The sequence below is a fragment of the Eubalaena glacialis genome, chromosome 2 (genome assembly GCF_028564815.1).
Source record: "Eubalaena glacialis isolate mEubGla1 chromosome 2, mEubGla1.1.hap2.+ XY, whole genome shotgun sequence".
Lineage (NCBI taxonomy): Eukaryota > Metazoa > Chordata > Mammalia > Artiodactyla > Balaenidae > Eubalaena > Eubalaena glacialis.
This window is the reverse complement of record NC_083717.1, coordinates 54187307-54213721: the sequence shown is the minus strand read 5'-3', so window position 1 is coordinate 54213721 and position 26415 is coordinate 54187307.

Here is a 26415-nt window from a genome sequence, read left to right as displayed (position 1 = left end):
ATAGATGCAGAAAAAGCTTTCGACAAAATTCAACACCCATTTATGATAAAAACCCTCCAGAAAGTAGGCATAGAGGGAACTTACTTCAACATAATAAAGGCCATATATAACAAACCCACAGCCAACATCGTTCTCAATGGTGAAAACCTGAAACCATTCCCTGTAAGATCAGGAACAAGACAAGGTTGTCCACTCTCACCACTATTATTCGACATAGTTTTGGAAATTTTAGCCACAGCAATCAGAGAAAAAAAAGAAATAAAAGGAATCCAAATCGGAAAAGAAGAAGTAAAGCTGTCACTGTTTGCAGATGACATGATACTATACATAGAGAATCCGAAAGATGCTACCAGAAAACTACTAGGACTAAGCAATGAATTTGGTAAAGTAACAGGATATAAAATTAATGCACAGAAATCTCATGCATTCCTATACACTAGTGATGAAAAATCTGAAAGAGAAATTAAGGAAACACTCCCATTTACCATTGCAAAAAAAGAATAAAATACCTAGGAATAAACCTACCTAAGGAGACAAAAGACCTGTATGCAAAAAACTATAAGACACTGATGAAAGAAATTAAAGATGATACAAACAGATGGAGAGATATACCATGTTCTTGGATTGGAAGAATCAACATAGTGAAAGTGACTATACTACCTTAAGCAATCTACAGATTCAATGCAATCCCTATCAAACTACCAATGGCATTTTTCACAGAACTAGAACAAAAAATTGCACAATCTGTGTGGAAACACAAAAGACCCCGAATAGCCAAAGCAATCTTTTTTTTTTTTAACATCTTTATTGGAGTATAATTGCTTTATAATGGTGTGTTAGTTTCTGCTTTATAACAAAGTGAATCAGTTATACATATACATATGTTCCCATATCTCTTCCCTCTTGCATCTCCCTCCCTCCCACCCTCCCTATCCCACACCTCTAGGTGGTCACAGAGCACATAGCTGATCTCCCTGTGCTATGCGGTTGCTTCCCACTAGCTGTCTATTTTACATTTGGTAGTGTATATATGTCCATGCCACTCTCTCACTTTGTCACATCTTACCCTTCTCCCTCCCCATATCCTCAAGTCCATTCTCTAGTGGGTCTGTGTCTTTATTCCTGTCTTGCCACTAGGTTCTTCATGACCTTTTTTTTTCCCCCTTAGAGTGCATATATATGTGTTAGCATACTGTATTTGTTTTTCTTTTTCTGACTTACTTCACTCTGTATGACAGACTCTAACTCCATCCACTTCACTACAAATAACTCCATTTCGTTTCTTTTTATGGCTGAGTAATATTCCATTGTATGTATGTGCCACATCTTCTTTTTCCATTCATCTGATGATGGACATTTAGGTCAAAGCAATCTTGAGAAAGAAAAAGAGAGCTGGAGGAATCAGGCTCCTGGACTTCAGACTATACTACAAAGCTACAGTAATCAAGATGATATGGTACTGGCACAAAAAAACAGAAATATAGATCAATGGAACAGGATAGAAAACCCAGAGGTAAACCCCCACACATATGGTCACCTTATTTCTGATAAAGGAGGCAAGAATATACAATGGAGAAAAGACAGCCTCTTCAATAAGTGGTGCTGGGAAAACTGGACAGCTACATGTAAAAGAATGAAATTAGAACACTTCCTAACATCATACACAAAAATAAACTCAAAATGGGTTAAAGACCTAAATGTAAGTCCAGACACTATAAAACTCTTAGAGGAAAAGATAGGCAGAACACTCTATGACATAAATCACTGATCCTTTTTGACCCACTTCCTAGAGAAATGGAAATAAGAAAAAAATAAACCAATGGGACCTAATTAAACTGAAAAGCTTTTGCACAGCAAAGGAAACCATAAACAAGACGAAAAGACAACCCTCAGAATGGGAGAAAATATTTGCAAATGAAGCAACCGACAAAGGATTAATCTCCAAAACTTACAAGCAGCTCATGCAGCTCAATATCAAAAAAACAAAGAACCCAATCAAAAAACAGGTGGAAGACCTAAATAGACATTTCTCCAAAGAAGATATACAGATTGCCAACAAACACATGAAAGGAGGCTCAACATCACTAATCATTAGAGAAATGGAAATCAAAACTACAATGAGGTATCACCTCACACCAGTCAGAATGGCCATCATCAAAAAATCTACAAACAATAAATACTGGGGAGGGTGTGGAGAAAAGGGAACCCTCCTGCACTGTTGGTGGGCATGCAAATTGATACAGCCACTATGGAGAACAGTATGCAGGTTCCTTAAAAAACTAAATATAGAACTACTATATGACCCAGCAATCCCACTACTGGGCATATACCCTGAGAAAACCATAATTCAAAAAGAGTCATGTACCACAATGTTCATTGTAGCTCTATCTACAATAGCCAGGACATGCAAGCAACCTAAGTGTCTATCAACAGATGAATGGATAAAGAAGATGTGGCACATATATACAATGGAATATTACTCAGCCATACAAAGAAACGAAATTGAGTTATTTGTAGTGAGGTGGATGGACCTAGAGTGTGTCATACAGAGTGAAGTAAGTCAGAAAGAGAAAAACAAATACAGTATGCTAACACATATATATGGAATCTAAAAAAAAAATTGTTCTGAAGAACCTAGGGGCAGGACAGGAATAAAGACACAGAGATAGAGAATGGACTTGAGGACACAGGGAGGGGGAAGCATAAGCTGGGACGAAGTGAGAGAGTGGCATTGACATATATGCACTACCAAATTTAAAATAGATAGCTTGTAGGAAGCAGCCGCATAGCACTAGGAGATCAGCTCAGTGCTTTGAGAGCACATAGAGGGGTGGGATAAGGAGGGTAAGGGGGAGACGCAAGAGGGAGGGGATATGGGGATATATGTGTACATATAGCTGATTCGCTTTGTTATAAAACAGAAACTAACACACCATTGTAAAGCAATTATACCCCAATAAAGATGTTAAAAAAAAAAAAAAGAAAATCAACGGCAAGAAGCTTCACAGAAATGGAAAGGTGACATTCGACACTCACTAAAGAGTAACTTACTCCTCCAGAAGGAACTCACTTTACAGCAAAAACATCTTCACAAAACAAGCAAGCAGAGAGGTCGAATTGCTCGTTTCTGGTCACTTAGTTGTGTCTGAACCTCTGGGAGGTGCATGGGTGCTGTTGCCATGTGGGCTGTTTGCTGGTAAGGCAACGACTCCACTTTGGTTTTCATTTCCTCAGTACCTCATGTCAGTGGTGCTGGTAAAGAAGTTTTTTTTCCTTATCTCAAGCAGAATGGCTTTTCCTGTTCCTGAAACTCACACTGGGCTGGACTTGCACAAGTAGGAAAAAATTACAAGTAGAGAAATATAACACCACTAGGAAACATGAGTAAATCACTGGAATTGTTTCCATTTATTGGATGACAGCAACATACCAAAGGCTTTGTGTGTATTATCTCATTTAATATATTATTATTGCATTTATTTTATAGAGAAGGAAATCAAGACTTCGGGGAGTAAAGAACTTGGCCAACTTCAGTTAGGTAGAGAGGGATGGAGCCGGGATTCTTACCCCCTCTGTCTGTTTACAGACCCCACATCTAACCGTTGCACAAACCATCCACCTGACAGAGAAGTCACAGAAGGTTGACCTAAAATAAGATCATATTTCCCCAGATTCCACTGGTGGTCCCAGCTTCAGTTTCCATGATTGACTTGCTGTATATAAACCTTGTATGTGCACTGCCAGGATTTCCATCACCATCTGTCATATACCCTTTACTGCAGAAGAGATATGAGAAAATATAAGGTTCTCAAGGGTACGACACTTCTGCAGACGAAGCAATTAGAGAAAAAAGGTAAACTCTTTTTTCTGCTCTGGATTTAAAAGGAATTGTCCCCGTACAAAGAAAGAGTGAGCTTGTCTTTGGATCAATGTGTTTTTACTTAAAGACAGCGTCGAGTGACAACTGGAATGAAAGATACACTATGCTCTGGGATTCAGGGTTCCAGAAATTGTCTGAGGTATGGCTGCACTGATGAGCTTACCTTTTAATATCCAGCAGCACACTGAGACACACCCATGCAGAGTCCCAACCAATTCCTTGTGCGTGTTGTAGAAACGTGTTTACATTCGGTTAAAAAAAATGTTGGTTTCCACTCTCATCAAGATTATACCGAGTGGATGGCTGACCTACTTTTGCTGCAGTGTTTGATTTGCTTTTAATTATAGCAATTACAGTGCCCTGATCACTGGCATCATCCCCAGGATGTTGGTTTTTTCTTAATGTTATTGTTACCCAGATTACACAGCTGTGGTGCCAGTGTGATGCTTGCGAATGTTCCAGGGGTGGTGTGAGCAGTCTTAGAAACTCGTTAGAGGTCAGCACTAGTTCGTTATCAAGATTTCTCCAGTGGCTGCTGGGTTGACCTCACTGTAAAGAGCTACCCCTTGGCATGGCCTTGGGAAACCCGAGTTGCCCTGATCATGTCCTGGAAAAAGAAGGGTTCTTTTGGGAGACCCAGCAGAGTCAACCATTTGAGGTCTACAGAGTAGAGTTTTCCGAGTGAAATTAAAATCTTCCCAGAAAAAAACTGACTTTTAGATGCCTAGTTCTTCCATTCCCCTCCCTCCCTGCCTTCCTGCCCTTCATCCCTGTATTAGTCAGTTTGGCAGCTACAACAAAGTGTCACAGACTGGGTGGCTTAAACAGCAAATATTTATTTCTCCCAGTTTTGGAGGCTGGGAAGCTCAAGATCAAGGTGTAGTGGTTCTGGTGTTGGGCGAGGGCTCACTTCCTGATGTGCAGACGGCCATCTTCTCACTGTGTCCCACATGGCAGAGAGAGAGAGGAAGCACACTTTCTTTCTGTCTTTTCTTATAAGGGCATTAATCCCATCATGAGGGTTCCACCTTCATGATCTAAATACCATCACCTGGGTATTAGGATTTCAAGATATGAATTTGGGGGGAACACAAACATGTGGTCCATAGCAACCTTCAAATTCAAAACATCTATTGTAAACTTTGTGAAATAAAATTCATATTTATGGCAAGACAAAAAAAAATTAAACATAAAAATTCTTCTCTGCCCTTTGGCCTCCCCTATCCCCTAACTGTGCATTGTGTATCAGCATTATGCATGGACCAGACCTTTCCCATCAGCAGGAATACCTGCTCAGCCATAAACAGCAACATTCTCCCAGCATCAATAAGACAACTTTTTAAAAGACAACATTCCTTCTTGATCTTGTAAAGGGTGACATGACCCACCAGTATGGTGCTTAAATCTGAATTACGTAAATTGTCAAAAATATGTCATTTGGTGTACAGCCCTCTGTCTCAAAAAACTTATATAAACAGTGTCTTGACTTCTAACGGTGGAACAGTTCTCAGAACTTTCTTCTTGGGTTATAATCCTCAAATTTGGCTTGAATAAAATTTTCCAATCTTTCCTAGATCGACTGATTAATTTTTTTTTGACAACCTGTATAGGATTACTGACTATAATAGCAGTAGGTAGAATTTATAAAGACTAGTCTATGTGCAAGTATTAACAACTTTCGTGTTCCCCAAGAAGTAGGGACTCTGTCATTCCTGCTTGTCAGATTTAAAAATTGCCGTGGGGATGGGATAAGTAACTTTCTGAGTTGTGGGGACTGGGTTCCAATGCAGGAGACCCACTGCCTTACCAGGGACCTCCTCCCATGCCAGGATGCAGTGAGGACACCCATCTGTGTGAACAGACCTGTCAGGGGGCCTCCTCCCACCCTGATGGAGCTCGGTGGAGGCTGGGAATCTAATGTCACTAAGCTTCACCACCCCAAATTAATTAAATTGATACTATAAAAAATGGTGGTGCTTGATGTTTTTTATTCTTCTGGTTTGATGAAATGCACATAGTCAAATCTAATTAATCTTCACCTTCACAAAAGTGGAATGATGACTCAGAGAGCAAGGTGTGGAATTATAGGATGCTCAGATGCTGCTCGCAGGAAGGCTGAGCACTGAGACCCAACCTAACTCAATTCATTTTCAAAGCCCCCTCTGCAGAGGGAAGCACTAATTTACTTACAGTTCTTTGATATGTTATTACAAATCACTCTTACCTACTCATTAGAGGAACTCCCCCACAGAATTTCCCCATTCTTTTAATTCTATGCTAATTACAGGTCTGTTCTTAAAGTACAGCAGAATGGTGAAGAATGAGACAGACCTGGGTTAGAATCTAGACTCTTCAATTTACTGACTGTTAATTTTGAACAAGTCACCTAGCCTCTGAAAGCCCCATTTTCTTTACCTGTAAAATGAAGATAATCATATCCTTCCCTGGTTTGAAGTCTGTAAGGAAGAAATGAAAGCCAACCCCACTGACAGGACTATGTTGAGTTTGCAGTAGAAACTGCTGGTTCTTGCATTTAACTAATCTTCATTTTTCACTAATCCCAAACTGATCTCTTTGCAATAAACATAAATATAGCAAAAATTTTCTTTTCATGTTTCTTTGACTCTTAGTACAGATTTAATTGAATGGAAAGTTCCAATGCTATGCAGTAATCCTTTGGCAATTCCATTGAAGTAACCTGAACTGGAAAATGGTGAAATTGATTTCAGAAGTGAGACTAGTGTTTCCTCTGCACATCAGTAGGTACAGAGAAATGTCTCCTGTGGCATTCCATGGATTAGTGTAGTTTTAAGGAAGCTGTAGGAGTTTTGTGTTTATCAATACATCTTTTGTTCTTTGATTGTCAGCAGTTTTCTTGCCTTTTAGGGTATTTTAAGACTTTTTACTCCATGAAACATAGGGATTTGTCAGAAACCACCTGCCCATGACTGTCTTTCAATCCAAAGGAAGGTAAGAGGGTAGAGCACAGTGATCTTCCAGGGGAGGTAGGGCAAAGTGCGGAGGAACTAAAAGACAGGGAGACAAAATCCCACTGAATGGATGCGGGAATGCCTAGTGGCAGATGATCGTTTGGAGCAGAACTTGGAGTCATCAGCAGACTCATTGGAGGAGATGTTTCTCGTGGGTCAAATACAGGACTGTTCCTGCTCTCCGTGAGTTTCAAGATCCCAGATGATAGAGACACCTCGGAGAATACAAAAGCACCACCTGCTCAGATTTGCCAGTTTGGGGACAGTTAAGATGACACCCAAGGGATATCAGCCAAGAGATGGGTGAAGTGGGAGAAATGGGTCATGAAAGTGAACAATTGTGTTGGTGAAGGTATGTGATCTGTTAAGTTCTTGACACATTGAGCCGAAGCAGTTTGTGAAACATCCTAGTAGGGATTTCAAGTGACACATTCAGGGGAGAGACCTGGGCTGGCAATGCTGGCCTGAGATTCATTAACAAACAGATAGAAGTTGAAAACAAGAAGGGAAAAAGATCCTCCCAATGAGTATGTGGTTCAAGAGATGCAGACCCAGGTGCCTGTGAGGAACCAAGGCTGGAGGAACCACAAGAACATCTACGAACAGGAGTTGGGTAGATGCAGTGCGCTAACATCCTCTACCTCCACTTCACCCTCTTTCCAGAGTGAGAAGTTGAAAAGGTAAAAGTAAAAACAAAACAAAACATTTCCCAGATGCACAGGCCACTAGGGTTTCAGATGACAATTAGTTTTTGCCAGTTAGATGCACTGACGCAGGACATGGATGGCTACAGGGAGCCATATTCCTCCTGCTGGCTCTGCTGGCAAACAAGCAGTGAGGCCCTGAATGTTGGGGGCAGCTATGGGGGCTGAACTCAGTGGTCCGGTGTGTGGTCACCAGCTCTGTGAGTGCTGAGAGACAGGCAGGGAGGGCACAGGTGTGGGAACACAGGTGTGACAGCTACACCACCCTGCACCTCACCTACATCATTGTTTTGGTGATGTTCCTCAACTCTGCATCTCGGTGGAAGCCCCCTGACTTCTACTCTTCTGGTTCATCCAGTGATTTTAGGTAAACAATGAATTCCCTGGATTAAAAGCTTCTTTCTTCAGAAATACCTAGAATTTCTGTTTTCTTGCATGGAACTAGGATGGATAAAGGAAATTTAAGGAAGCTGGGAGAAAAGACTATTTCAAATGGAAGGTGTGAGCTACAGTATTACATGTCATCAAGAGCTAATAAAAGTAAGAACTAAAAGATGTCTACTGTATTTGGAAGTTGTCCTCTACCAAAGAGATTCCAGTGGTGTCTGGATAGGGCAGGTGGCAGGGCCACCTAGACAAGTGTGCGCCCCATGGCAGGCTGATGATTTGGTGTTCTTTCAGGTTTCCTAAATTAATTAACAGCTTTTTAAAAACCAACTGGTTTTATTAAAACTCATGCTCATTAAAGAGAGTTTAGGAAAATAAGACAAAAAGAATAAAAAGTATCTATAATTCCCCGACTTTTAAAAAGCTGCATGAATATTTAACAGGTTCTCTTTTGGACTTCTTTTCGAGTCATTATTTTTTGTCTTTTAAAAAACATTTTTATTGAAATATAGTTGATTTACAATGTTGTCTTAGTTTCAGGTGTACAGCAAAGTGATTCAGTTATATATACACACACACACATATATTCTTTTTTAGATTCTTTAAAATATACACATTACTATATATAAAATAACCAACAAAGACTTACTGTATAGCACAGGGAACTATACTCAATAACTTGCAATAACCTATAACAGTTTTTTTTTCCTTGAATAGATATTGTAAACTCTGTTAGGCTCATAACCCAGAGGCCAGTTGTTCCCTATGTCTGTTCATTGGGCTTCAAAACTCCCTTTGTGTGAAAGCATTGTTGAAAGACAAAAATTAGTGAAGAATGTGTTGGGGAGATAGAGAAGTAGTTTAAATTGCATCAAGCATTTCACATGAGGACATCTTCAGTAGATGTTCTTCCTCCCCAGGACTCTTTGTTTCTGTGACCTAGTGGCTATGTCTACTCAGCCTTTCTTTCCTGCTTCAGTGCTCAACCCATAAGTCCCCTAACTTTTCCTTTCCATATTGCCCTTTTCAAATTCTATCCCTACTTCCTGCAGAGCAATTTAGCACTGTGGAAGCAACAGTCTTCAAGCTTGCATACATCCAACCTTGGTCAATACTCTTAAGTAGGCTTAACTTGCTCTGAATAAATCAGCAAATCATATTTTCAAGAGCAGCTCTTCCGAGATGCTAGTGGATCATTATAAAGAACTAAAAAAGTTTGCCTTTCACATGTTCAAATCCACATAAGGAATTTATTACATACACTGAATGAGAGTGTAAGCAATATACATTTCACTGATTACATAAGAAGACTCCAGTAAATACTTGGGTTAATTGGTATGATAATTCAAAATTTTAATTGTGATTTTTAGTGCTTCCTTATAAGGGAATGGATAATGAAGGGGAAAAAGAAGTCATGAACTATGTGAGTGACTGGGTTGGAGCAGAGGATGTGCTAAGCACTGTATGATGAATGCTCTTGTAATGTAACATCAGTAGCAGTGGGAATTGAAAAGGGGTCAAGATAAGATGGGCTACACTGCAGTAACAAACTCTGAGATCTCCTAGCAGAGCACAACACAAGTTGAATGCTAAGCTCGTGCAAAGCCCAATGCTGCCCAGGGGCTTCTCCACAGTGTGACTCAGGGCCAGGACCCTCCATTTTGTGATGCTGCCTTCTCAGTACATTCTTCCAGGTCAAGGTGAAGTGTAAAACAGTAAAGCGTGAGGACTTATTATTTCACAAGAAAAAGAAAATAGGGAGAAACAAAAGAACATAGCTATAGGGTGTGGCAGGCAATGGAGTAAAGGGGTTAGAATTGGGAGGAAGACATCTCTGAATTATGTGTGTGTGTAGTTACATATATACCCTCATCCATACATATATAAAATCTCCAATAACTTAAATCAGACAGAAAAAATAAGCCCTAATATTGAGCACAAACGGTAACAAATAAATCCAAATTTATATCAAATTAATAACATAAAGTTGTAGAGAAAATATTGTGTTCAGAAAATATTGTGTTAAATAATCCTTAATAGAGTCCTCTGGTTAAATATATTTATCAGGTTATATTCTAAAGGCAATGAGAACTAAAAATAAATTTTAAATCTCACTAAGCAGTTTTATTGTTAATAATAGTAGTGGTGTAATTTAAATTTTAAATGAATATCATTGGATAAAGCAAATAAATATTTTAACATTATTAGGAACTAACATTTTAATGTAAGATTTAAAATAAAACAAAGGAAGTAAGGAAAAACTTTGTGATATTAAATTTTAATTGGAAATACAGTATGAATTCATGTTTTAAAAAAAATTTCTAGCTCTGTCCATTGAAAGGGCTTAGAAGCAGTGACACCCTAGTAGCAATGAACATTGGCAGTATATAGATTTCCCACATAAAAGAACTAGGCCTCCTTTGAGAAATGCTGAGTCACAGTTGGGCCAGAAAAAGAATAAAATGAGTCTGATATATTGTGTAAAATGAGTCTGATATATTGTGTTGAGCTGGAAATCAAGGTAGAACACAAAGATTCCCAGAGCAATATCAGAAGAATGTGGGCACAGGTTTGAAGGGACTCACACTGCAGCTTTTGGGTCAATTGGAACAACAAAAGAAATAATTAATGTAATTGACAGTCACATCTTATGGCTGGCAAATATTTTTCATAGCTGTATTTTTCATGACAGCTATGCGTGTGTGTGCATGCATGTGTGTGCCTGTGAGTGTTTCCATATGCTCTAGGTTCTTATTACAATGTGACTGAAAGTCCTCCTACTGAGTTGGAGGGTCTGTGACTCTTCCTTGAATGTAGATCTGTATTTGTGACTACTCCAACCTACAGAGAATGCAAACATAGCAGTCTATGTGGCTTCTGAGGCTAGGTTATAAAAAGGATAAAGTGTATGCCTGCCTCTCTTTCTCTCTTAATGCTTGTGTTTGACGCTGTTCCTGGTGGGACAGCAGTGAGTGGTGGCTTGAAGTAGGATCTTATTTCCCTGCCCAGCAGTTGAACCTGAGTAGCCTGGATGAAAACCAGGAGTCCTAGCTGCTAGACCACCAGCGGCTAAAAGCTAGAAGCAAAGTAGCCCTGGCCCTTGCCCCTATTGTAACAAGAATGTTCTAAGGAGGAAAAAACTGCAAAAACAGGTACAAAGTTTATCATTAGAGACACAGCACAACTTGGGAGGGCACACAGAGAAACAATTTATTTATTTAAGACAGAAGCAAGGCAGAAATACACACCCAGAGAGGAGTGCGGCCATCCTGAATGAGGAATGTGCCAGAGACGTGATTTAAATCACTTATATGAGGCAGTTCTTCTGGGTCTTTTTTCTCCTCTAACCAATTATCTCGCTTCTTTTTCCATATCTGACCTGCCCTAGAACCCTCCCAATACGCGTGCACATCTTTTTGCCAAGATGGATTCCAGCACAGAGGCTCAAAGGAGTATGACCACATATATTATGAGATGATGCCCCCTACCTTTTTGACTCCCCGAGGAGCCTTCCTTCACATCTGCAGTCGGGGAGGTTTCCTTGATCTCAGATGTGGTCGTTTAATCTCTTTACTCCAGCAGAGCTCAGATCCTGCCATTAACTTTGTCCTTGGAGTGTCAGGGAAAACAAAGGTTCAATTTACTCCACTTGACAAACTCCAGCTGCTCAGCCCAGGGGCCCATCTACCTCCTACCTCAACAACATCCTATGAGGAAACCAAAACTAGCCGGTGCAGAGAGACCACATGGAGAGGATCTTGCTGAGAGGAGCTGAGGTCCCCAGCCAAGAGCCATGATCAACAATCAGACATGTGAGTGATGACCCAAACCTTCGAATGAGATGAGCCATCCCTCTGTTCAGATGCTCTGTTCAAATTCCTGACCCACAGAACCAGTGAGCACAATAAATGGTTGTTTCATGCTACTATATTTTCAGATAGATTTTATTTATTTCTTATTTTTTTTAAATTATGGTAAAATATACATAACATAAAACTTACCATCTTAACCATCTTAAAGTGTACAGTTCAGTGGCATTTAGGACATTCACACTGTTGTGCACCCATCACTGCCGTCCATTTCCAGAACTCTTTCATCTTCCCAAACTAAAACTCTGTACCCATTAGATAAAAACTCCCCATTTCTTACTCCCCCCTGCTCCTGCAGCCACTGTTCTACTTTCTGCCTCTATGAGTGTGACTGCTTGAGGTGTCTCATATAAGTGGAATTGTACAGTATTTGTTCTTTTGTGACTGGCTTACTTCACCTGGCATAATGTGCTCAAGGTTCATCCATGTTGTAGCACATGTCAGAATTTCCTTCCTTTTTAAGGCTAAATAATATTCCATTGTGTAGATAGATAGATATAAATATAGCTTATCCATTGAGATAATAGCACAGCCATAACAACTAAATAAATACAAATTAATGAATTCAGAAAAGATATTACAAAAAAAAAGAAAGAGAAAAAAAGGAAATCTCTTCTTTTTAAAAGAATGTTACCTAATAAATGCAAAAAGAATAATAGAATGTGAAAATGACCATTTTGCAAATCCAACTGTAATGACTAGTTCTGGCAAGAATTATCAATGCATGCTAAAATTGTTATGTGAAAGATCTGGGGGGACAGGGTATCTAATGGTGACAAAGTATCACCCCTTCGAATTTTTTCAGATTCCAAACAGGAAAATGTAGTGTTAATGTTGAGGGATAAAGCAGTCACCACCTTAACCAAATGATCAAAGTCAGCATTTCCTATGGTGGGAACCCTGAAATTGTGCACTTCCTGATTTAATGCCATAGGAAGTACCTCAGGGCATCTGTGTAGTACTTTTTCCAAAATGTTTAATCCAGAAGTATCACATCTCTAGACATAACTTAGAATTTACAGGAAAAATAAAGTAGAAAAGAACATATTAAATGACACTCTGTGGAATTAGTCAGGCACATCCAGAATGTGGTCATTCTGAAGATAAAATAAATCAATGCTTAGGAAGACTTGGCCTTGTTCCTGTCATACCTTCATGTTCAGTAAATAATAGTTGCTACCGTTACGTATTTAGAAACTCTGGTGATGATGGCAGGAGGAATGGGGAATTAGGTTGGCTATTCCTTGGTTCCTTCTTTATCATTTCAAAACTGAGACTTTTGCCATCAACTCTGGAATGAAAAAGTGGAAATGGAACCACTCTGGCAAGTCACATGTCTAGCAATCCCTTAAGTACAGTGTTTGATGTTAACAAAACTTGTAGATCTGCCTGATTTCATCATGGAATCATATGTATGACATTCAGGGTATCTGTAGGCTGCCTTTCTACCTTCTGAGCCTCCTGGGAGCATCTTGTAAAGTGCTTGCCATGCACAGGTCCTCAGTGGGTGACTGAGCTGGCTGAGGTCAACATGATAAAAAGCACCTGGGGCCCTCTCTCCATCATGCCCTCCTTTTCCATCATCCTCTCCTCCTTTTATATTTTTCCTTACATTATTCCCCTTCAGGCAGCCCATCTTTGACTCCTTTGACACCTCCTCTGCTATTACCCTGTGGAAACTAGTTTTACTTCCATTTTATACACTCATTCAAAAATTGCCCCCGAACTCTAGCTCTGCCAGACAGATAAATCTGATTGTATAACCATGTTAGAATTATGTTTGACTTCATTTTCAGTCTGTGTGTGGAAAATAAATGGGGACCAAATGAAGGATGTAGTACTGGTTTGTCATTGTTTCATTTGAGAAAATAAATAAAAACAATTATTAATTTGGAAAGTTGGATCCTCAAGAAAAAATACAAGTAACATCTGACTCAATATTGTCATTATTGATAGGCAGCTAAAAAATGAGTTTGGCACATTGTTTTAAATCTGTAGTAATAAAATCAATAGCTCTTCAAATAAACATATTTTTAGTTTGGTATTCATTCAACCTAATAATACTTTATCCCTTTTACTTTTAGTACTTTATTTTAGTCCTCCTGTGCTCCTGTCATTAAAGCACATTAGTTACTATGGCAATGAAAGAGTGAGAGATGTGAAAGGCACACAGTAGTACCCACAGCCATAAATGAGACATGGTTTATATGCCAGGTGAACACTGGCATATATGATAGGAAATAATTAAGAAAGTGCTTTTCATAAATTCCTTTTGTAAATGATGTGGGTATTCCGCTTGATTATCTGATGACTAAATTTAAATCAAATTTAATAATTTAAATTATTTTTTGACCCTCATTGCATGAAGAGGTATCTGAATATTTTCTCTTTTCTTGTGAAACCTCCCTTTGATGCAGCATTTTCATCGTATCCCTCCCATCATCTTTTCTGATGACATTCTGAGAGATTATCTTTGGGGCCGAGATTTATGTTGTTCACTCAGGCAAATGCTAACTACTTGTAAGTCAAAGGTTTTCACGAGGATTTCATAGTGTAGAAAATGTTAGCTTGATAGCTGTAGTGGTTGTGGTTAACATTTTAATGGTGGATTCAGCAAAAACAATTCACTATAGGGAATAGTGAAGCAGGGAGAATTAAATGAGTAGCAAAGTCAGATTTTTCTTCTCTGTTAGGAAAACTTGGCCACCTACCCCATTGTTTGCCACCCTGTGCTGTGAGAAAGGACTGATACAGAGAATGGGCAAAACAAGCTCTTTCAATTCACATACTACTCCCTGTCTCTTCCCCCACATCTGTCATGATGTGCAATGAACCCAGTGACCAAGCACCATCACTGAGAGTGGGATGTGTCTTTCTGCACAGATGAGTCACACTGTTTCCCATCAGCACACTCAGACTGAGACCTGTACAGCTCAGTGAGCTCCTGAAAGTTCAGAACTGTGGATTTTTTCAATTGTGTTCAATTTCCCCCAGTTTGGACTTTATTCTTACATCTGCTTACATCCATGTAGCTTTCCCTGTCTTATGGATGGATTTTCCAATCTGAATGTGTTTCAAAAATAGCAACATCCATTGTATGTGTCCCTTTGTCAGGGGCTAGAAGTATTTTCCAGAGAAGGCACTCATGTATGTAGGACCTTTTTGGTTACCCATGAATGCCAGAGGAAGAAGTGAGATGGAAGGATGTTTTGAAGGACGAAAGGTACTAAATTTCTAAATAGCACAAGGGTAATTTCAGGAGTAAGTGAATAAACAGAAAGAGTTCAAGGCACAAGAATTGGATGAAACAAATGTTATTCCAAAGCAGGTAGACAAAATTCAGATTAAGAGTAACTGATGCAAAGGCTTCGACAATTAAAAGTCTCCAAGTGTGATGAAAAGTTAGAAGAGATGGAAAATGTTTAGTTGATAGGTAAGAGGATAACATAGGAGAACAATGAGCCATGGATATATTTAGAGGAGAAAAATTCAACAGTCAACAAAGGCAGGTGGAGTGTGGCTGTTTTAAACGAAGGACATAGAATTTTTGTTTGAAAATATGCCTTCTATAGTCTTAATACGCCTTCTGAGACGTAGATCTTGTGCCTTAGGCTCTGAAAACATGATATCCATCCTTTGAGTTAAAGGGGACATTTCCTTTACTATACAACTGTAAGACATTATGACACAATTACTCAGGCAAAGAGACTTGTAATTAATCAGAAAAAGAACTATGAGCAGAATTTAATCAATCAAAAGTAGAAGAGAACACCCATAAGATTTGTAAATTGCTACACTTAATGGTTGCTCTTTGATTGAGAGGTCTGCCTTGAATTCTAGTCAAAGCACACAGGTTGATTGATGTTACTAATCTGGACATAAACTCTTAAAGGCAATGTAGCAGATGAAGCAAATAATCAAATTGTACAGCTTCTACCTCATAGAGTTATCATGAGAATTAAGCAAAATAATGTATGTCGAGCCTAGCACAATATATAGTAGTACATGGTAAACACATTATACATAAATCTGGTTCTTGTTCAAACTAGTAGTTACCAATGGGGAGGGGGAAGGGAGGAGAGGCAAGGTGGAGGTAGGGGATAAAGAGGTACAAACTACTATGTATAAAATGAATAAGCTACAAGGATATATTGTACAACACAGGGAGTATAGCCAATGTTTTATAAAAACTATAAATGGAGTATAACCTTTAAAAATTATGAATCACTATGTTGTGTACCTGAAACCTGTATAATATTGTAAGTCAACTACACCTCAATAATAAAAAAAAAGAAAAGAAAAAAAAGGGGACATTTCTTTTATTGCATTTATTGTTATCTTATTCTGTTTATGCATTTCCATTTAAAATCTGTGTACATAAATATCAAAATAGCTTGGTTAGTTGCTTGATGAGTTCTTTTCCAACCTTGGGCTCTCTATGAATTTCAAGGACAGTAGATTATGGGTTATTTTACCATAGAATAATCATTCATTAGATGTTCCATTCCAACAACAGATGGCAAATATCTGGTTACCAGCTGTTTTCCTAACCAGCTCAATAGCCAGATGTGGCTGGGAATACTTCATCCCTATTGGTCCATATTAGATGTGTGATGTTTGTGTGTTTGAGCCAGCAGTTCCTTCTAATATTAATTTTAACAGTAGAGACAAGATAGCCTGAACATTCAGACAGGTCTTCCTAAAACCAAGATCCTGCTAATGAAAAATCTCCATTCTAGTTGCCTTTGAGGACTGTAATGATTACTTCTAGTTGTTTAAATTGAATCTTACACACACTTTGGCTTCACTTAGTGGCCAGAGCCCCATTGAATACATGAGGCATTCTTCATGCACATAGCACTCTCGATCTGTGCCCAGATGGATGCCATTTTACCGATGGAGTTACTTTCCGGGTTCTTCAAGGGACATGTTCAATGCTATTTCTGACAATTTTCGAAGAGATCCTTATGTACTTCAGTCATGTGTGGAAACAGTCTGCTGTAGTGGAAGAGCTTTGGGATTAGAATCTGATTCAAGAGTCATCTCCTCTTACTAGAAACTTCACCCACAAGAGAAAGGGGGGCAGAGTCAAGATGGCAGTGTGGGAAGACACTGAATTAGCATCTCCCCACAACTAGGGCACCTGCTGGCCACTGGTGGGGGACCCTGATGCCCAAGAAGACAGGAGGAACCCCCAAGTGAACCAGTAGGATGTGGGAGGACTGAGGGGGGAGAAGAAGTGGAGGACAGACAGGATTGGAGCCTCTAAGGCCAGGGAGATCAGGAGAGGCAGGCAGGAGGGGTCCTCTGGGAGGAGTGGGAGAGGAGCGGAGGGCATTTGCCCTGCTCACTCAGGCCTGGGGAGCCTGCTGAGCTCCCAGACCAGTTCCCTGCCCTCCAAGGTCCCCTGACCCTGTGGCTGAATTGGTCCTGGGGGAATAGGAGGGAAGCCTGGGAGATCAGGAGAGGCAAGCGGGAGGGGCCCTCCAGGACCAGAGGAGCAGGAGAGGAGAGGAGAGGAGGGCATTTGCCCAACCCACTCGAGCCCAGGAAGCCTGCTGGGCTCCCAGGTGAGGTTCCCCACCCTCTGAGACCAAGGGTGGGGGACATGCCTGGGCTCCTTCTGTTCCTTGAGCTTAAGCCCCACCCCCCACAGTCCCCCAGGGCCTTTTCCAGCCCTGTGGGTCCTAAGCATAGGCCCCACCCACCACCCAAAACTTGCCCTTGCTTAGGCCCCACCCTCCACAGCCAAGACCTTTCTCCCCACTTTTTTTTTCTTTTCCCTCCTCCTCTTTTTTATTATTGTGGTACTGATGTACTTTCTGGTTGTTGATTCATCTATATTTTTATTTTTATATTCTTTCTAACATACCTATTAGTTTCCTAGTCTAATTTTATTATTTACTTTGTTAATGTTCTCTTTTTTTTTCGTTTTCTTTTTCTTTTTTTTGCCACCCCACGCAGCTTGCAGGATCTTCGTTCATGAGCTGGGGATCGGACCGAAACTCCTGTGGTGGGAGCTCCAAATCCAAACCACTGGACTAACACAGAACCTCAGACCCCAGGGAATATTCATCAGAGTGAGGTCTCATGGAGGTCCTCATCTCAGCACCAAGACCCAGCTCTGCCCAACAGCCTACAAACTCCAGTGTTGGAAGCCTCAGACCAAACAACCAGTTAGACAGGAACACAATCCCGCTCATTAAAAAAAAAAAAATGTCACAGATGAAGGAGCAAGGTAAAAACCTACAAGACCAAATAAATGAAGAGGAAATAGGCAATCTACCCGAAAAAGAATTCAGAGTAATGATAGTAGAGATGATACATAATCTCAGTAATAGAATGGAGGTATGGAATGAGAAAATACAGGAAGTGTTTAACAAAGATCTAGAAGAACTAAAGAACAAACAGAGATGAACAACACAATAACTGAAATGAAAAATACACTAGAAGGAATCAAACAGAATAACTGAGCAGAAGAATGCATAAGTGAGCTGGAAGACAAAATGGTGGAGCATTTATTCTGCCAAGGAGCAGAATAAAGAAAAAGAATGAAAAGAATTGAAGACAATCTCAGAGACCTCTGGGACAACACTAAATGCACCAACATTCGAATTATAAGGGTCCCAGAAGAAGAAGAGAAAAAGAAAGAGTCTGAGAGATTGAAGAGATTATAGTTGAAATCTTCCCTAACATGGGAAAGGAAATAGTCACCCAAGTCCGGAAGCACAGAGAGTCCCATACAGGATAAACCCTAGGAGAAACACACAAAGACACATATTAATCAGACTAACAAATATTAAATTCAAAGAAAAAATATTAAAAGCAGCAAGGGAAAAACAAAAAATAACATACAAAGGAATCCCCATAAGGTTATCAGCTGATTTTTCAGCAGAAACTCTGCAGGCCAGAAGGGAAGGTCAGGATATACTTAATGTGATGCAGAAGAAAAACCTACAACCAAGATTACTCTACCCAGCAAGGATCTCATTAGATTCGATGGAGAAATCAAAAGCTTTACAGACAAGCAAAATCTAAGAGAATTCAGCACCAAACCAGCTCTACAACAAATGCTAAAGAAACATCTCTAGGCAGGAAACACAAGAGAAGAAAAAGACCCACAAAAAATACCCCAAAACAGTTAAGAAAATGGTAATAGGAACATACATATGGATAATTGCCTTAAATGTGAATGGATTAAATGCTCCAACCAAAAGACACAGGCTCGCAGAATGGATACAAAAAAATGACCCATATATATGCTGTCTACAAGAGACCCACTTCAGACCTAGTGACACATACAGACTGAAAGTGATGGGATGGAAAAAGATATTCCATGCAAATGGAAATCGAAAGAAAGTTGGAGTTGCAATACTTGTATCAGATAAAATAGACTTTAAAATAAAACTATTACAAGAGATAAGGAGGGACCCTACATAATGTTCAAAGGATCAATCCAAGAATAAGATATAACAATTATAAATATTTATGCACCCAACATAGGAGCAGCTCAATACATAAGGCAAATGCTAACAACCATGAAAGGAGAAAGTGATGGCAAAACAATAATAGTAGGGGACTTTAACACCCCACTTACCCCAATGGACAGATCATCCAAACGGAAAATAAATAAGGAAACACAAGCTTTAAATGACACAATAGACCAGATAGATTTAATTGCTATTTATAGAACATTCCACCCCAAAGTGGCAGAATACACTTTCTTCTCAAGTGCACATGGAACATTCTCCAGGATAGATCGCATCTTGGGTCACAAATCAATCCTCAGAAAAGTTAAGAAAATTGAAATCGTATCAAGCATCTTTTTTGACCACAACATTATAAGATTGGAAATCAATTATAGGAAAAAAAACTGTAAAAAACACAAATACATGGAAGCTAAACAATGCACTACTAAACAACCAAGAGAACACTGAAGAAATCAAAGAATAAATAAAAAATACATAGAAACAAATGACAACAAAAACACGATGACCCAAAACCTATGGGATGCAGCAAAAGCAGTTCTAAGAGGGAAGTTTATAGCAATTCAATCTCACCTCAAGAAACAAGAAAAATCGCAAATAAACAATCTAACCCTACACTTAAAACAACTAGAGAAAGAAGAACAAAGAAAACCCAAAATCAGTAGAAGGAAAGAAATCATAAAGATCAGATCAGAGGGAAGTGAAGAAAACAATAGCAAAGATCAATAAAACTAAAAGCTGGTTCTTTGAGAAGATAACCAAATTTGATAAACCATTAGCCAGACTAATAAAGAGAAAAAGGGAGAAGACTCAAATCAACAGAACTAGAAATGAAAAAGGAGAAGTAACAACTGACACTGCAGAAATACAAAGGATCATAAGAGATTACTACAAAAAACTATATGCCAATAAAATGGACAACCATGAAAAAATGGACAAATTCTTGGAAAGGTACAATTTTCCAAGGTTGAACAAGGAAGAATTAGAAAATATAAACAGACCTATTACAAGTAATGAAATTGAAACCGTAATTAAAAGTCTCCCAACCAACAAAAGCCCAGGACCAGATGGCTTCACAGGTGAATTCTATCAAACATTTAGAGAGGAGCTAACACCAGTCCCTCTCAAGCTCTTCCAAAAATTGCAGAGAGAGAAACACTCCCAAATTTATTCCACAATGCCACCATCACCCTGATACCAAAACCAGAAAAAGGTATCACAAAAAAAGAAATTTATAGACCAATATCACTGATGAATAGATGTAAAAATCCTGAATAAATTACTAGCAAACAGAATCCAACAGCACATTAAAAGGATCATACACACATGATCAAGTGAGATTTATCCCAGGGATGCAAGATTCTTCAATATATGCAAATCAATCAATGTGATACACCACATTAACAAATTAAGGAATAAAAACCATATGATCATCTCAATAGATGCAGAAAAAGCTTTTGAAAAAATTCAACACCCATTTATGATAAAGACTCTCCAGAAAATGGGCATAGAGGGAACCTACCTCAACATAATAAAAGCCATATATGACAAATCCACAGCAAGCATCATACTCAATGGTGAAAACTGAAAGTATTTCCACTAATATCAGGAACAAGACAAGGATGTCCATTCTTGCCACTCTTATTCAACATAGTTTTGGAAGTCCTAGCCATGGCAATCAGAGAAGAAAAAGAAATAAAAGGAATCCAAATTGGAAAAGAAGAAGTAAAACTGTCACTGTTTGCAGATGACATGATACTATACATAGAAAATCCTAAAGAAGTCACCAGAAAACTACTAGAACTAATTGATGAATTTTGTAAGGTTGCAGTATACAAAATTAATGCACAGAAATCTCTGGCATTCCTATACGCTAATGACAGAAAATCTGAAAGAGAAATTAAGGAAACACTACCACTTACCATTGCAACAAAAAGAATAGAATACCTAAGAATAAACCTGCCTAAAGAGGCAGAAGATTGTACTCAGAAAACTATAACACACTGATGAAAGAAATCAAAGATGACATAAACAAATGGAGAAATACACCATGTTCTTGTATTGGAAGAATCAATATTGTGAAAATGACTCTACTACCCAAAGCAATCTACAGATTCAATGTAATCCCTATCAAACTACCAATGACATTCTTTACAGAATTAGAACAAAAAATTTTACAATTCGTATGGAAACACAGAAGACCCCAAATAGCCAAAGCAATCTTGAGAAAGAAACATGGAGTTGGAGGAATCAGGCTCCCTAACTTCAAACTATACCACAAAGCTACGGTAATCAAGACAGTATGGTACTGCCACAAAAACAGAAATATAGATCAATGGTACAGGATAGAATGCCCAGAGATAAACCCATGCACATATGGGTACCTAATTTATGACAAAGGAACCAAGAACATATGATGGAGAAAAGACAGCCTCTTCAATAAGTAGTGTTGGGAGAACTGGACAGCTACATCTAAAAGAATGAAATTAGAACACTTCCTAACACCATACACAAAAATAAACTCCAAATGGATTAAAGACCTAAATGTAAGACCAGACACTATAAAACTCTTAGAGGAAAACATAGGAAAAATACTCTTTGACATAAACCACAGTAAGATATTTTTTGACCCACTTCCTAGAGTAACGGAAATAAAAACAAAAATAAAAAGATGGGACTTAATTAAACTTAAAAGATTTTGCACAGCAAAGGAAACCATAAACAAGACGAAAAGATAACCCTCAGAATGGGAGAAAATATTTGCAAATGAAACAACAGACAAAGGATTAATCTCCAAAATATATAAACAGCTCATGGAGCTGAATATCAAAAAAACAAACAATCCAGTTAAAAAATGGGCAGAAGACCAAATAGACATTTCACCAAAGAAGACATACAGATGGCCAAGAGGCACATGAAAAGATGCTCAACATCACTAATTATTATAGAAATGCAAATCAAAACTACAATGAAGTATCACCTCATGCCAGTCAGAATGGCCATTATCAAAAAATCTAAAAACAATAAATGCCGGAAAGGGTGTGGTGAAAAGGGAACCCTCCTGCACTGTTGCTGGGAATGTAAATTGATACAACCACCATGGAAAACAGTATGATGGAGGTTTCTTAGAAAACAAAACATAGAACTACCATATGATCCAGCAATCCCACTACTGGGCATACACCCTGAGAAAACCATAATTCAAAGAGACATGTACCACAATGTTCATTGAAGCACTATTTATAATAGCCAGGACATGGAACCAGCCTAAATGTCCATCAACAGATGAATGGATAAATAAGATGTGGCACATATATACAATGGAATATTACTCAGCCATAAAAATAAACAAAACTGAGTTATTTGTAGTGAGGTGGATGGACCTAGAGTCTGTCACACAGAGTGAAGTAAGTCAGAAAGAGAAAAACAAATACCATATGCTAACACATATATATGAAACCTAAAAAAAAAAAGGTACTAGTTGCAGTGCAGGAATAAAGATGTAGACATAGAGAATGGACTTGAGGACATGGGGTGGGAGGGGGAAGCTGGGGCGAAGTGAGAGTAACATTGACATATATACACTACCGAACGTAAAATAGTTAGCTAGTGGGAAGCAGCAGCATAGCACAGGGAGATCAGCTCGGTGCTTTGCAATGACCTAGAGGGGTGGGGTAGAGAGGATGGGAGGGGGGCTCAAGAGGGAGGGCATATGGGGACATATGTATGCATATGGCTGATTCACTTTGTTGTACAACAGAAAGTAACACAGTATTGTGAAGCTATTATACTCCAATAAAGATCTATTAAAATAAAGAAAAAAGAAAAAAGAGGACACTTTGCCAGAGACAAACCAGTTCTTTTCCTGAGCCTTCACATCCTCCTGTAAATTGCACATGATAATTCTTGTCCTGCAAACCTCACAATTGTTATAAGAATAAATGCATACTTTTTTGTGGATCTGTTTATATGTATTTTATGTAAGCATGCATTCTCTTCCTCCCTCCCTCCTTCTTTCCTCTCCTTCCTTCCTTTCTTCCTTCCTTCCTTCCTTTCTTCCTTTCTTTCTTTCTTTTTCTCTTTCTTTCTTTCTTTCTTTCTTTCTTTCTTTCTTTCTTTCTTTCTTTCTTTCTTTCTTTCTTTCTTTCTTTCTTTCTTCCTTTCTTCCTTCCTTCCTTCCTTCCTTCCCTTCTTTCTTTTTCTTTCTTTCTTTCTTTCTCTCTCTCTCTCTTTCTTTCTTTCTTTTTCTTCCTTACTTTTTTTCCCAGTGATTCTGTTTTATGCTCTCTGTTGTGTTCCTTCCAGAGCTCTTTATCCATCTCAGTTCCTCTAGGAAATCTATAATGGCATTACATAATGGGCATTGTGTGGAATATTAATATGTTATTATGTAATAAAAAAGTTGACCCCATGGTCAAATGTGTCTGAGAAATTCTGAGTAAAGAAAGTTGGGGAAGGACCTTTGACTGAGGGCTTTCTGTGTCTCCGGTATGTTAGTGCATTGTACATCTCCAAAAGGTGGACATTGGATGTGTGTAGAATTCTGCCAAATGCTCTTGAGCTTATTCGCTCATGGAAGCCTCTTATTACCCTGAGGTCGCCTCCCATGCACAGACTTCTAAGGAGTCTTTTTTGGGAAATATAACTCTGTTGTGTCTCCTGACCCTTTTGCATCATGGCACATGCAGGAGGTGATGCTGTAACAGAGCAGGACCCCATGTGGCCTTCTCAGAACAGATTCCCCTCCTGCACATCCTCTGCCTGCCCCTTGTCTGTAAAAAACTTTAGCCTCCTAGGCTTTCCCCAAGTTCCAAAGCGTAAATTTAATCAGAGAAGTGAGAAAATGCAGAAAGAAAGGACAACAGTCAAGCAAGACAAAATAACAATAGTTTAGCCATTAAACAAAGTCAAGGACTTTCAGTTCCTCCTCAAGGGCTATAGATAATATTCTGAGCCATATCCTTTGAGCTGTTTTACAGATACTGAAACCCCCACCAGGTGGAAGAAGTTAACTGCATACTGCCCACAAGCATGTAGACCCCAGACCAGTTGGAACCAGAGGTTGATGATCTTGACTCCCAATTACCTCACCACCAACCAATCAGAAGAATGTCCACTAGTTGATCACACACCCCACAACCCCCTTTCCTCACCCTGTCTTTAAAAACCTTTCCCTGAAAGCCACTGGAGAGTTCAGGTCTTTTGGACTTCTTGCTTGGCTCCTGCAATAAACGCTGCACTTTCCTTCACCACAACCCAGTGTCAGTAGATTGGCTTTACTGTGCATGGGCAAGCAGACCCAAGCTTGATTCAGTAACAATGCTATTTGTTCAGCAGGCGGGGGTGGAAGAGGAGGTATGGACAGATGGCACAGCCTGGGATCTCCAGCAGCCCTCGATTCCCTCCAGCTTCCTTGGGGGCCAAGGGATCCATATTTAAGGGTACACTTGCAGGGCGGCTCCTCTGTCCTATTCTTTCCCCATTTCAGAAAAATCCCTGAAGGTAGAAACTTAGGCAGTTGGTGCTGTAATGTCATTTTCTCCAAAGTTCTAACCATCCCCTCCTGGTCCCTAGTGGCCTTATTACAGCCACTTGAGGCAAGAAACCCTCGAAGTCTGACACAACCATGGTCAAACCATGACCACCTGTTCAGAATGGGCTCCATTCCAGCCTCCCTCCAACCTCTTCAAAAAAGTTAGAGTGATCCTATTATAAACATGAATGCCTTGGTGGCTGACCATCCTGCTGAGCACCCTTCACTGGCCTTCATCTCACCTAGAGCAGAGTCACAGCTCCTCACCAGTCTCAGGATCTGGATCCATCCACACTTGCACGTACTAACCTCCACTGTGCTGACATGTCCCCAGTTTCTAGAACAATCCCCACCTATTTGTCAGCATAGGCTTTTGCACTCACTCTTCCCTTTGACTATCTGCTTTGCTTTTTTCTTGTCCCATCGCAGGGCTAAACTCCTGCTGTCCTTCAGGGCAGCTCTCCCCGGCTGTATGTTGTAGCAGCGTGTGCTCTGGGCATTCTCCCTCCAAGCATGTGCCACCTCCACGCAGCCCAGCTGGCCCCAGCGGACCCTGCGCTTATCCACTGGGCTGCCTCTCCTAGGAGCTTAGCAGTCTCCTTCAGCACTTTGTCCTCAACGCCTGGTATTCAGGTGCTTGATAAACTTATTTTTGAATGGATGAATGGATGAAAGGGGTATATGAAGATGAATCATGCAGACATTTCCCACAAGGAGCTTCTGGGTCAGCTGGAGAAGAAGTTACTTGCCCAACTAACCCACGAGAGGTCGGGTCTGAGTAAGTGGGCGTGGTGCACAGAAAACCCCACAGAAGTACAGGTGGCTGGTGGTGGGCAGGGGTGGCTGTGAAGTCTGTAAAGCATTACAGAAGAGGAGGTGACATGTGAGTTCTGTCCTTAATGGCTTTTTTAAAAAAACAAATGAACTGAAGAATCATGCAATGCTGCCAGCATTGGCTGCAATCCTGGGCTACAAGTCTGCACACTCCTTTGTAACTGGTCCTGGCTGGCAGAAACTTTCATTTTGCATTTACTGTTTACTATGACCCCTGCATTATCTTCAAAATAAAGAAACATGCCATCTTTTCTCTGATTTGACTTTTTACATCTGAATTCTCAAAGAGCACTGTCCGGAGAAAGTGCTCTTAGGGGTTCAAGAGAAGAGGAAGATGTTAAGTCTTCATTGAATAAATATGCTATAAAAGGATTAGAAATATAATGCTTAAATACCATCAGCATCCAAAATCACATTAATAAAACATATGATCAGAAAACATGTTTCCTGGTATTACATATAAAACTTGAGCACCAGCTGTTCTAAATCTAAAACAGATTATTACGTACCTGCCTGCTACAGAATGACCAAAACCCTGACATGTGTCTTTTCAAACCATTTCTTCCCTTTCCTGGTCATCTTCCAGCCCACCAAACCAGACTCCAGGAGTGGTCACCAGGCAACATTGCCACTGCATGTCTATATAGTCCCACAAGAGACATCTTCAAAACTTCTTGACATCATTACCATTCCGTCGGTACATCCAGTGTACAGCAAGCACCGTGATCACT